This window comes from Tyto alba, unplaced genomic scaffold (genome assembly GCF_018691265.1).
Source record: "Tyto alba isolate M040663 unplaced genomic scaffold, T.alba_DEE_v4.0 Super-Scaffold_23, whole genome shotgun sequence".
NCBI classification, from domain to species: Eukaryota; Metazoa; Chordata; class Aves; order Strigiformes; family Tytonidae; genus Tyto; species Tyto alba.
This window is the reverse complement of record NW_024881297.1, coordinates 706,249-720,229: the sequence shown is the minus strand read 5'-3', so window position 1 is coordinate 720,229 and position 13,981 is coordinate 706,249. Positions and strand designations below refer to the sequence as shown.

The following is a 13,981-nucleotide window of genomic DNA, read 5'->3' as shown; positions in this document are numbered from 1 at the left end:
TGAGCACTGAGGAGTGCTGGTTTTCCTTCGCTCTCCTTTTGTATGACATCTCTTTGCAAACGGCATGAAACTTCTGAGAGATTTGTTTTAGTGTGACGGTTCCCTGACTCCCTCTTGTCTACTGGGGCTTCTCTGCAAATACCTGTATTTATTGCAGGCTTTTAGGCATAGAAATTCTAAAGAAATCAATATACTGTTCAGAAAAGCTAAATAGCCCTAACTTCTGAATGTCTCACCTCAAACCTCTCGAAACTCTCACATTAAATTATAACATATAACTCCTTGTCTTAAAGGAATTAAAATACTTGCTTAAAAACAATCTAATTTGCTGAGTCACGGCAAGAGGTTGAGCAATTTGCAGGAACAAGGCCACAGTTACTTGACAGCAGGAAAAAAGATTAAGGTATGGGGAGAAAAGAAGTCTGAACTTCAGAAGTGAATTTCCAGGGGAAAGGAAGGAGTAAAACTATCCACTCAGACAGACAGACAGTTCCTACCCCTGCTGCCTGAATAAAGGCTCTTTCAGCATTAACCCTTCCTGGCAGCATGCCGTCTCAATGCTGTTGTCTTCAGGAGGCAGAGTTCTTACGTGGCAAAATCTTCCCTGGCGTAAAAGTTTGCATCTCTCAGTAACACCAGTGATGCTGAGCTATCTATAATGCCGGAGGATCTGATCCCACCACTTGACTATACAGCAAAGCCCCTTAGCTAGAATGGAAGTGCTGCAGGGCCTGAAGAAAATAATAGTTACAACAAATCAATACACTGGGGTTATTTACACCTGTTATAACCCTGGCTCCTGTAATAATTAGGCAGAAGGGGTCTCTGTTTTACTAAGAAGGGCAATTGGGTGACTACACATCCACTGGAGACTTTACTGAATATACCCTGTGGCAAATACAGATCTGCTGTTGATTTGAATAGAATGAGATTTTGGCAATTAACCACAAATTACACACATTGGCTCATGTTCCTAGAATGTCACTGCTCAGAAGGGAAAACATCTCCCAAACCAAATACTAGCTGAGCTCTAAAAGACCCTTTTCTCCTTTAGCACGCATCACTCTGTAGCAGGAATCCCAGTCCCATTCCCACTTATTCATGAGTATGCGGACACAGGAGTGGGGAAGAGGGCAAGGAAGAATTTCTTTATAACAAAAAAAAAAAAAAAAAAAAAAAAAAGCAGCCCCATTCCTGAGATGCTGTTGCTATGGGCCTGCGGGGTTCACAACAGATGGCAGCGAGAGCCATCCCCGTGCTTCGCTCTGAAGCTGTCCACTCAAGCATACCATTCGCATTCCCCACATACCTCCGGCCCCACGGTTTCGGCACAGGGCAGCCCGTACCCCTCGACGCCCCGCCGACCTCTCTCCTCGAGGTGCCTGAGCCAAGCCACGGGGCTGGGATGCAAGCAGCAGGCTGACATTCAGTCCTCTCCCCAGCCCTCTCCAGTCCTGCATTTTCTCACAACTGAGTTGTGATATACAATTTCAGTACTTTATCTTCTGACAGTTTGCATCGCTGGGAGGAAGCAGTTTGTTAACCAGAGGCTTAGTCCTGGACACTGACAATTTCTGCATCCTCACACTGGTCTGAATCAGGGTGAGAGAGAAAACAGCTCCTTAGGGCCTGATCCAGACCAGGCTATGCATCTTCCTGCTCCCTGGACGGAGGAGGAGGCAGCAGCCTTCAGGATAACAGCTTGAGGTGAGGAAAGCTGAACGGAGGCAGAGACATCCTCTTTGCTGCAGAGGACATCATCACATCCAAAACACTTTTAGGGGAGCACAGTTCAGAGCCATGGTCACTGCCAGAAAGACGCACTGTCTAACAGATGTTATTAACAGCTAAAAAGTGGGAGAGAAAGTGTGCAGAGAGAAAACAATGTAAAGATGGAGTAAGAGAAGTACCAGGTGGGGAAAAGCATGATGTAAGCAGCAGAGATGTCCAGGTGCAGAGATACTAGAAGCAGCAGCAACAAACTCCAGGTACAGCAATCTGCCTTGCTGCTCCACGCAGTCTAGTGCAGGGCAAGATATCTGCAAATATGCAAAACCCTGCTGAGAAGTCCCCATCGCTGGGGCGTTCACGGTCTCAGCCTTCCCCTCTGCACCCTGCAAAATCCTGCCCGAGAACCACAGCCTTCCCAGTTCCCAGGGCACAACCAGGCTAAAGAAAAGTCAACCTGCCATCACTCCCGCACACACGTTTGACACTTAACCGTACCGTTCTGGTCTCCTAAACCCAAACAACAGACACGTTGGTTCTGCAGTAAGGAGTCTGAACGTGATTTGCCTGTCGCTTGCTGATCACACATAAGAGGGCTCTTTGGGGCTTATTTGCATTTGGCTGCTGGAGTCACTGCTTTTTTCTTCTTTTTTTTTTTTGGGTGGGGGTTACCACAACGATGGAGACAAAGCGGCAGATGCTGTAGGCTAACCACGAAGAGCAGCACTGGACATGTGCAGCTGGGCATTTGCATTGTGCTGAGCTGCAGGGCTGCTCCAAGGCAGCCTGGGAAACGCGCTCGCTGCTCATCGGCAGGTTCAACCGCAATCCTTCGCCGCTCTCCTTTATGGCTGTGATTTGCCTGACCCTTCTAAATGTTGTCCTTCCAAAGCACCAGGGGATAAAGTTATTTTCTGGTTCATTTTTCTTCTGATGCAGACAAGGAGCAAGCATTAAGGCTGAGAAAAGAGAATGACTCTTGCTAAAAGTCGGTTTGTGCAACTGCATGTGCAGTCTTTTCTGTGCAGGCATGCAGGAAATTTTCCCTCCCTCTCGCACACACAATGGTTTAGATTTGGTATTTATGAGCTTAAGTTAGAAATAAAGGAGGAATGAAGTTTCCAGGTGGCTCTTTCATTCTTTAATCTTTGCTACGTTTCTCCCTCTCTCTCCCTCTCTTTTCTATCAGTCTTTAATCAAAGTCCTGCTGTTACTTTTATTGTACAAAGTTGATGCTGGCACAGCCCAGGAGTGCCTATGCACATGGGTTGCCCTATAACAGCCAAGTTGCTACGATTTATTGTTAAATGGTTCCTGCAGGCTGCAATTTCTAAAAAGCAGAAAGAAATGTCCAGGCTTTGGCAACTGATGTAAATGTGAATATCTGGTATTTCTTCAGCCACTTGGGTTTCTGTGAGGTATTGCCTTTAACCCTTTGAAGGCTTCAGAAAGACTTATCTTTAAAAGACTATAAAACAGACCAGAGAAAACAGTACCATCACCCCTAGATGGTTTCTTCAGTTCACCTGAAGGAGGCGACCACCAAATCTCTTTAATTCAGGCATCTCTTCAAGTTTCAGATAGTACGTGCATCACCTTTCTTCACATTATACACCACAGAGCACAGAATCACTCTGCTCAGATTGTTCCCAGGAACAGAGAAGGAATATACATCTGTCTCACCCACAACCTGATATGAAGACCACAGGAGATGTACTCAAGCAGGCAGTAGATTAGGACCCAAGTTAATCCGTTGCCTGTACGCGACTGTCCACACTAATTTACAGCTGAGCGCTTTGTTCGCCACACCGCCTGCTCGCAGTGCCCCTCAGGAGAGAGTCACAGCACGCGCGGTGCAAGCGGGGGAGAGCGGACGCCGTCTTCTGCAGAGCTCCCCGCAGCCTCGCGGTGTACGTACGCGGGTCCCCCAGCGAAGGGCAGGAGGCTCCTCACATCGCTGCAGCCTGGGAACATGCCCACCCGCGCAGGCAGCAGGGCGACGGGGTCTGCCTTGTCCCACATGCTGGGGATCTCTGCCAGCTCCACTGCCTCTCTAGGGCTACTCACATGCTGACTAATTTTGCCCTCGACGGCAGGTGCTTAAGCAAGCACGTGCTCCTGAGAGCAGGCAAACGTACACAGGCTGGAGCATACATGTCCTCGCCATGCACAGGTCTTCCTCAGATGGGGCAGCCAGCTTGTGAGGAGCCAGTGGGGTGCTCCAAGGACTGGAGGCGACAGCACGTGGATTGCCTTTCCCTGGCCAGATGCTTCTTTGAATTTGGTTTTAAAGAGCTGGCTCAGGCAAGGCAAAAGGAGGAAATCTGGGGCAATCTAAAGGGACTAGGAATTAGCTACTGGAACCAGTTCTGGTTTTATTGTCAAAATCTCCCTGCTCTTTAAATAGTGGAACAATGAGTGTATATTAGGCAAGGCAGTGTGCTGTACTCACAAGTTGTGGCTGCATCTGTACTTCAGAACAGGCTGTTTCAAGTTAATTTTCTTAAGCAGATCATAACAGTCAAAAAATATTCCATTTTACATAGACAGGGACACAGACCTCAATATTCCACTAGCACCACTTTGACTTGGTTTCAGCCACACCACTACCTTTCACTAAACAGACTGGATCACCACATCGTGGAAAAAACACACCACTTTGACTTGGTTTCAGCCACACCACTACCTTTCACTAAACAGACTGGATCACCACATCGTGGAAAAAACACACAGTTACAATTTCAGTCAAAGCGCACTGCTAAAGGTTTGGCCCATATACACAAAAAAAAAAAAAAAAAAAAAAGCCAACAAACAAACCTAAAGTTAAAGATAACCTAATAGCAATGAAGCAGGTAATGAGTTTAAAGATTAGTTAATGGGTTTACTAAAGGAGTTAATGTCTCAGGAAATAATCAAAATCAAAGTTCAATGAACTTCGTTTTATGATTCACAACTAATCTAAAAGGGCGTATAGGTGTTTATAATATATGACAGGTCTTCAATGAATGCAAATGTCTGCAGGCCCATACTGGAGCTATACTGATTGCCATCTCTTAAAATCAGTCTCCTTCACACTCTTTTTCTATTTGTAGTGTTACCATATGAATCAAACAAGAATACATCCCATACTGTATGGCTAGCCCATCTGTATTAAACATTGACGCAAAGCATTGGCCTGGTTTGACAACCACTTGAAACTCCTCTCAACTTATAAAAAGTGAAGGCCAAAAAGAGTTCCACTTACTTGAGCAGAGACTCTTCCAGACTGTAAAGCTGTAAAATGCACCCAACACGTCATGGTGTGTGAGTCAGATCCTCTGCTCACGAGGCTCAGTGTCCCAAGTGCATGGCATTATTACTAGCTCTCTTTGACACTAAGGGAGGGAATGGCCTTAAACATGTTGTATAACTCTGGAGGCTCTCCGAAGTTCACCCCCTCTGCGAGTTTCTGACACACTTCTAGCCTAAAGCCCAATAGATTTGCTTACAGCTCTCAACAGCTTTGCAGTGACAGAACCGGAGCAGCAGCACAGCACTGGCTCCCCGTTTGTTGTGAGCTCACTTACAACAGCAGCTGAAAAATCCCCCATGGCACTGCCAGGACACTCGCTTGCTCTGAAGTTTATGATGCTCATGACGTTTAGGACCAACAAGGTCCTCAAGACTCTTGTCCTCCCTCTCCCAAAGCCCTGCCGCGAGGTCCAACTGCCTCCGCAGGCACAAAGCTGTGCCCAGCTTGCTTTGCTCTAGCTGTTGAGAGGCTGCTTACTTACCTTCTGAAACACCAGAGCAAGTCTCAGGTATTCCCATCTTTGAGACGGAGGCAGCCTGCCTTTTGGTGAGCGCAGTCCACGGCGGAGGGAACGGCACTACCGCCTCAGAAAGTGGAGAAACAGGAGCACAGCGATTTAGATAACAAGCTGCAGATACAGGTGCTGCGCACAGAGGCACCTCGGGACTAATCCCGCAGTAAAAAGCAGGAGGTTTGCTCAGCAGAGGCAGATCGGATTACTGCCCTCCTACCAAGCAGTCGTCAGCAGGCCTGACAGACAAGAGCAGAGACCGTGAGGAAAGGGGCAATTTGCTGAGTGAAAGTGCCAGTCAGCTCTGTCCTCGCTCCCCGCATATTGGTGTTTGGCCTCCTCTTAAAATTGACACTGGGCTTTGGGAGGAGAGGGGACAAAATAAACTCTATCCGATAAAGAAGTGTTTTCAGCCAGCCAGGAACTACTTATTGTTTCTCTTGGAGTTCACCACTCAAATTTGATTTGAAAAATGTAATTGGGAATAAGGGGGAAGGATAAAAACCCATGGGGGAGGAGAGGTGTAGCAGGGCCGTTGGTCTCTGTTGCTCATTGGCCTGCAAGTTAGAGCCCAGCAGCTCAACTGCAGGTTCAGGATTGAAAAAGATGCCCACAATGGTGCCCTTCTGCCAACCCTCAGCTCTGTGGCTCCCGCTGCCTCTTCTCCTGCGCAAAAGGCCTGAGCCCTGGCAGAGGAGAGGGCTGTACAAAGTCCATGGAAATATCACAGAAAAAGACATGGCCCTCAACACACTGGGCTCTTCCTAATACTGAGGATGTCAGCCTAATGCAACCAGGGAGGTTCGGTTACCCTCTACCCAGTCAGGCTGCCTTAACATCCAAGAGAATGCTGAAAACATGCATTAAATGTATGTTACATATCTCAATTTAACATGCTTTTCCTATGGGGAGCAAAATGTTTGATTTCAGGCCAAAAGGAACACACAATTTCACTTCCATTTCACCCTATATTTTTTTTTCCCAGTTAGGCTCTTAGATCAAATCATACGTTATTCACAACCTCACCCATACTGCCTACCATACTTTCTCCACTTCAGTGTCCCCTTTACCTCAAGAGTCTGAAGGCATCATCCTTTTCAATGCAGTTAACTCCCTGACACCCTACAGGCAGGAGAGCTGTATCTCCCTTTTACAAGGGAGGCAAGTATTTGAAGTAATGCCACATAAAAATATCTGTCAGCAGGAGGAACAGAACCCAGTGCTTCAGGCCAGCCACCAGCATACTGGAGGAGTTCCACAGCTCCTCAAGACAGAGAATGGCACTGACTGCCTCCGTTTACCTCTTGCAATTTCATCTCATGACAGCAATTATTTTTAAAAGCCTGGTAAACACAGAACACTAAGAGTTAACTGAGTTAATTGGCTCTTTTCAGGTTCTCAATATCAGAAATATTTTAAATCAGTATTTCTGATTTTAATTAGCTTAGGCATTCTTTAGTAGGAAAAAAAAAAAGTTATGGTGTACTTATGCAGGTATAACCTCCATGAAAATGTTTTATATACAAATACTGAAGACCGATGCCATCTCCCTTCTAATGACAAAGTCAAAGCAGGCAGAAAGCTGAAGAAAGTAGTAATGGAAAAAAAAAATTATAATCTGGAGGTACTGGCATAGCCAGTGTTTCGGCCAGGTGCATACACGTGAATACTCTTTGTCCACCTGCATTTGTGTGAGTGAGTTAGGCTGCCTTTCACTAGAAACAGGAAGATTTGTGCATATAAAAGACCATTTGATACTGTCTGTGCAGTTTCTGCTCTTCATTATTCTTTTGACTGAGATATTGCATTTATCCAGCCACAAGGGAGAAACAATACCAAGGGATTTGGATGACCCATACAAGTCCATTCATGAAAAAGTGTAAAGTAGTCACAGTGACCACTACACCCTAATATCTGTTTTACTGAAGTAAATCCAGGCAAACTCAGTTTATAGAAGGATTACGTTAGTGTTCATTAGCCTTTCCTGACCCCACCTCCCTTTCAGAGGAAACCTTGGATCAAGCAGGAAAAACATGGAAAAATTTTTGGGAAATTGTTTTATATTCCTGGGTAACTAGCGTAGCTGAGCAAAATAAATATTTAACCCAGCTACAGATATGCAGACATCAGCACATAACAATGCCATACAACTAACAAATCTCTTATAAATCAATATTTATAGTCAGCTCTTGAAAATAAAGCCATGCAACTGCAGCTTCTTACAGTACAGATGATGAAATTCAGTTATTCTCAGTTCTCCCTCTGCAGCTGCCCTGTGAAGCTGTCATCCTGCAGTCCTTTGCACCTGTACAGGTAACCAGAACCTCACGCAAGTCCAGGTATTTGCCCTATCGACTAAAGGTCAGCCTAGACACAGTCGCATATAGAGAAGCGAGGCACAGATCAGTCACAGAACACATGCTTGTTTGTTCCAGTTTTCATACTATCGTGATCTGATCCAGCTCCAACTTAATCCTCAGGAAATTCCAGAAGAAGGAGATCCACACCCTAAAAAGCACTTTGTATGGCGCTGGCAGAGATTTCCCAGCTTTTCCAGTGTCACTTTCTGACAAATCAAACCCCAGTTCGATTATTGCCTGAAGAAGGCAAACTAATCCAAATGCACTCGGTGAAAGAAGCAGCTAATTCAGAGTGGCAGTGGCTAGAAACGGCTGTGTTTCTAATGCAGTTTCAGGTGAGGGGTCAGTCTTTAATGTCCCATATAGGATAACACATAATGGTGGTGGGCTCTTTTTTTTTTTTTTTTTCCCAAGGCATTTTCCCACTGTCTCCATCAGTGGCCTAAATCTTTTTTTTTCGTTGTTGGTTTTTTGTTTTTTTTTTTTTTCCAAAAATTGTATCTAGATCTTCTTCACATTTACTACTCACTGTGGGAAATTTCCTAAAAGCCTGGCAATCCTAAACTGTAGCTAATTCAATCCTAGACAGTAAGCCTGCTGCCAGTGATTCCAAAATTAAATTCTATTCGCCTCTTAGCTGTCTGCCCCGTGTTTTGCATTAACCCTTCCTAATGAGATAGGAACTGCAAACATTTTGATGAATGCACAGAAAACTCCTCTAATGAAAATACTGATGCTTGAGACAGTTAAAGACTTACCAGTTTGATCCAACACACAAGCTAAAGCCTTTGCTTACCTGGAAACTGGCTGTACAGACCTTGGAAATACTGTGCAAACAGTGGGTCAGGGCCCTGATGGGCTTTGGCTGGTCACACCCACTTGCATCAGCTGAGGAGCTGTCTGTTCATATAAGACTCCAACTGAAGGCACATTTTTGTTAGAGTGTTAAAAAGATGCACTTTAAAAGACCCCCTTCCTGTCCTAAGATCCCATGCAACAGAGCATCAGTGACACCCAGCAGATGGGGAGCTGAGAAACAAGGAGACATGACCAAGGGCACACTAGAAAGCTGTGGAGGAGTTTGCTACCAAACATATGACAGTGCTAGTCACAAGACCACCCTGCCAGCCCTCTACCACCATTAATGCCAACTTTGGCCTCTCAAGCTGTCAGTCTTAAAACTTCCATGTGCACGAAACCTTCCTTTCCCCCATTCCCCCAGTTGTCATCACTGAACAAAAAATAACTGCATGGCATAGCAGCTCTGCAGTGTTACAGAGTGGGGCAGGAGCCAATGCTTATTATAATTAGTCTCATTCACAAAACTTGGATTTATTCGATGCAATTTTTTGGCATACTGTCAACTACGACACAAAATTACATTAGTGTCATAAGAGGAAAGGATTAGTCCACAGAGTTCTTTGAAGAACTGTGTTGGCACTTGTCTTTTTGTAAAAATGCCAGCAGCTTCCCCTCTCTCTAGGAACAGCCCATTTTCTCCTGGTCAATGAGGGAAAGCACTGATCAGTGAGGGTCTGAGCCAAAGCCTTTTTGAGTCTGTGGGAATCTTTCCACCAATTTCCATGGGCTTGAATTGGCTCTGAGCCTCAGATGTCAGTTGTACTAACATCTTCCTCCCACCCTTTGATACTTCCTTTGGGTCATTTATCATGTCGAGTGGAAGACGTTTTTTTGTTAAAGTCTTAGTTATAACAATTTGCTGCCAAAAGAAGAACAACTTTGTAGCTATGGCATAGGTGTAAGTATTCAGGATGTCTGGGTTTAACTCCTGATCTTACCCCCCAGGTCTTTAACTGGGCTGATCAGAACCAGATTTGTCTGAAAACATAACACTGGCCATGCAGTGGCAGAGCAGAGACCCACGTAGCCCAGCATCTTCTCCCTGGCAGCACCTGAAAGCAGACACGTCAAGATGAGGGTAAGAGCGGAACAAATACACCCGCATATTCAACACCCTCCCAGCCCCAGTAGTTTGCAGTGCAGCAGCAGCGTAGCATGAGGTGGCCTCTAGCACTTAGCAGCAGGTTTTCCTCTGCCACAGGACTGGTGTTTCCAGGGGGTGTACCCCTGGGTGAATTCTCAGGCTGCTCAGTGCCTGAATTAGCCAGCCTCCCTCCGACACTCCTGGTGTCAGGGCTGTAGTGTGCTTCTCCCACCATCTCCCCCTAGTCTCATCGTTCAGGCAAGGGGGCCTGGGGACAGGGATGTGCCAAGAGAATAAGCTGAATAACCCAAGTGACACAGGGAATCTGTAGGGAAGCATGAAAACGAACACGCAGATTATGGTTATAGCCAAGGATAAGCTTAATCCTTTCTTTTTGTACAGTTTTTAGCACAACAGGAAAGTGATGATAATGTTTTCTATTCCCACTCCTCCTTTATTTGACTCGTATTTCTAGCCTAAGGCTCTTTGAGATGAAAAAGAATTGCAGGCAGTGCTAAGCTTGAGGCAAACACAAACCACTGACCACTAACAGTGGAATATAGAAAACAGAAAATCAACTGCCTTGAATAGTGATTTTTGCTATGTTTCTATCTCTTTGTCTACTTACAGCTCTCTACAGAGCTGCCCCAGAAAGAGAGAGATGATACAGCCAAATGTTCTTCATTCTACAGAAAACATATTATGAGAACTAGGCAAACACACACCTCTGGGACAGGTAAAGCTGTTAGCAAAGCTGCTTGTAGGTATCAGGAGCAGCAGCAGCCATGCATTTTAACTAGAGTATCTCTCTTGACAGTGACGGCTAGCACCACGCCCAAAACACCCGATCTCTATTCAAGCTGCTCCTGATTTGGCTAAGCAAAGGATTTGCTCATGGGCAGCTCTGGAGAAGAACAAGGCTGAGGGGTGGCTTTTACTGCGGTGGTCTCGGAAGCACTAAGCCTGTGTGCCTTGTGCCTCAAGAGTGCAACAAGATGTTAGGGCAACAACATGGTATAGGAACCGAATGTACTTCATCCTTGATATAATATTGTATATACCACACAAATAATATTTGAACAAGCTTCCTACAGTCACTCGTATCTGTATGATTGGATGTGTGCTACGAATGCACGTTGTGCGTCTTGGAGGTATGCAGCTTTGCTGTAAACCACAGCTGGATGTGTGCTACGAATGCACGTTGTGCGTCTTGGAGGTATGCAGTTTTGCTGTAAACCACAGCTCTTTTGAGATTCATACTTCACACAGCCTCACTGGCTCTGCAAATGCAAGGGTCACCACCAGAGCCCCTCACATTCCCAGTCAGAAGCTATGTGCTTACATGAACCCTAAAAATACCACCCCAGAACAGTTCTGCAGCACTCCTGCATGTCAGCGCATACCGAGTAAGGGTCTAAAACGTTGGTAATTCTCTGCAGAAAATTTTTACTCGCTGTTCCACTAGCAAATTTTAATAGAGCTTTGCATTCATTAACCAAGAATGATGCTGGATCCAAGAGTTTCAAGAATCAAAGGACCAAATTCTGACCTGAAATAACTCATCTGGACTCCATTCAAGTCCATGCAGCTGCTTGACACCCACCAAGAACATGGACCAAACTGCCTGTGGCAGGTTCACAACATACTGTCATCTCAACACGACTGACTTCCCGTTTTCACCTCTGCCCTCCCTGCACCAGGCAACAGCGAATGCCACAGCAACTCTAAGGAATGGCTTGTAGGAGGCCTTAGTTCAAACAGTGTTTGTGTTAGAAAGGGTGTCGGAGAGCTGTTGTCCCTGGGACTGTGGTTCCCTCCAGCATGATATTTGCAGAACAGCTACATTTACCATCGTGCCTCACTGATCTAATTGCTGCTGTTACGAACATGCTGAATGTAAAACTATGTAAACGGTGTGACACTCTGACAGCCATTCTTGCTTATTGACCTGTGGAAAAGTCTATTTTTAGCAACTGCTGTAGGCCACTGTGGTCCCTGTAAAGCAGACAAGGCAATGCCCACATTTTGAGCCTTATCTTCACCGACACAAGCATGCACAACACAATTAGATCGAACTGATAGCACTGAAAAGGCCTGGGTCATTTTTTAATTGCACTCAACTCTGCTTAGATACTGAAGTTGGAGAGGAAGCAACTGCAAAAAACAAGTTGGAAAAAATCACCCATCTTTCACAATTAAACAACTCAGCCTTATTTCTGTGGCTTGTAGCTTTAGCTTTCAAACACTCAGTCTCCTCCAGCTGGTTAAAGATCAACTAAGTATCAAAAACTATCTAAGGTAGTTTGCTGAGGACAGTAGGCAAGCTTCCCACTACAAAATTCAACAAACTGGTCTCTCCACTTTCTCATAGTGATTCACATCTACTGGCAAATCATGAGCAAAAAGGTCTCCCCGGCATCAGCCTGTGGCTTCCTCAGGCTTGATGGAATCAGTTCTGCTCATACCCGCAGTGAGAGCCATTTGTCACCAGCAGTGATATGGACACACTGAGGGCTATCACGAGAAATCCTTGTGGAAACCTCTCTTCTGAGGACCTAGCTTCTTGGCTCACTCCCACAGCCTGTCCTCAGTGGAGTGATACTTGTTTGTTCTTTCCTGTAGCACAATCCTATCTTGTTTCTTTGCCCAGTGATGATTTTCAGGGCTATTCCACCCACTCACTCTTTTTAGCTGTGGCAGTTCGATCTGGCTAGCAGGACTGACCACTCAAGGAGTGGTATGATTTTTGCCTTGATTGCTCAGGTATGCAATACATCAGAATGAAATTAATGTGTTTTCTTCTGGGCCAGCAGAGGAAAGTATCCTGAAAAGTTCTGTATTAAAAAGTGGAGAAGGAGAAAACAGGCAATTTTGTTGTACCATTGTAAATGTCTTAAGAAACAGATGGCAGAAAAGGGACTAGAATGGACCACCAAAAGGACTGGAATGGACCACCAAGGTAAATCCACCTTGCCAGTGACAATCACACAAAAGATACTAGCAGTAGGGTAAATGAGGCAGGAGATCATAACTCAACTTAGCAGGGACTGGAAAGTGCACCTAAGGTACACTCAGTAAGGCTTTGTAACTCCCTGACATGCAAAGTAGTTCTTCCTCTGGCTTATTCTGGCTTCAGCACAATGAATTGTTAAGTATCAGCAAGCTTCCTCATAGCATTCCACCAGTGGCAGACCTGAGGTCTACAGGAACGAACAAATGCATACATGTCTGCATCCATTGTCCTGGAAATGAACGGGCAAAACAAATACAGGGAGGTAGCAAGGAATGGGCAGAAAGAAAGGAACTGGCTTCAGAAACGCCATTTTGAACAAGTTAGATATGAGCAGCCCTGTTAAAGAAGCAGAGAAAGCTGAACATTTGAAAACTGCCATTTAGGGCTCCTGAGCTGAGGATGAGACAAAATGTAGCTAGAGAGCAGCTGTGAAAAATCATTTAACAGTTGTCTCCCAACTAAGGATTGTCTTAGGGAACAGGAACAGTATTTACTTAACACCTAGGTTCATTTCGCCATTCTCTGCCTCTGCCCTACTGTAAATCCATGACCAAGGAAGCAGAAAGCGTACAAATTCACAACTACACATGTCTCTTACTGCAAGCTCCTCCCTGATGTCAGCAGGACGTTTTACACAGGAGTAAAAGGCAGACTATGGTCTTCATGTACCAACTACCCTGGTACTGGTTGTGTATCTATAACCATTCATATTTATTAAGTATCCTTGTGAGATAAGTAGTTTTTCTCATCTCTATTTATTTTAGTCTTTCCTCTCATACTGAATTTTCTCTTCACATTCCCTTCATTGAAACCATTCCCACTCTTTTCTTCCATTAAACTGATCAATAACAGACTGATAAAGACTGACAGTGACACATCAGTACTGAGCTTTGCAGATGACATTCCAAGGAAAATAACACATCACTGTATCAGCCTGTCTACAGACTGAGCAAGGTGTTGTAACGTCCATTTTTGCTTATTAACACAAGTGGAGGCTCACCCTGATGCCACTGGTACTAAAAGCTTATCTTTGTCCTAAAATAAAAAACAAGATTAAATAGCAATCTGAGAATGCTACATGGGCTACACAAGTGTATGGAGTGGGTCAAACGTATTCTGTTGGTCCTCTGTT

The 13,981-nt window shown here is 45.0% G+C and overlaps 1 protein-coding gene across 3 annotated transcripts in view; it reads right to left on the bottom strand.

The window, feature by feature from the left end:
• Positions 1-13,981, bottom strand: part of SHROOM3 (shroom family member 3) — a 163,143-nt gene that overhangs the window by 90,235 nt on the left and 58,927 nt on the right. The window contains exon 1 of one of the 3 annotated variants that reach the window (XM_032992466.2): positions 5,502-5,609. The exons of the other annotated variants lie outside the window; for them this stretch is intronic. The gene's annotated coding sequence lies outside the window, so the exon portion shown is untranslated. Of the gene's footprint in view, positions 1-5,501; positions 5,610-13,981 lie in introns of those variants that run through there. 3 annotated transcript variants of the gene reach the window in all.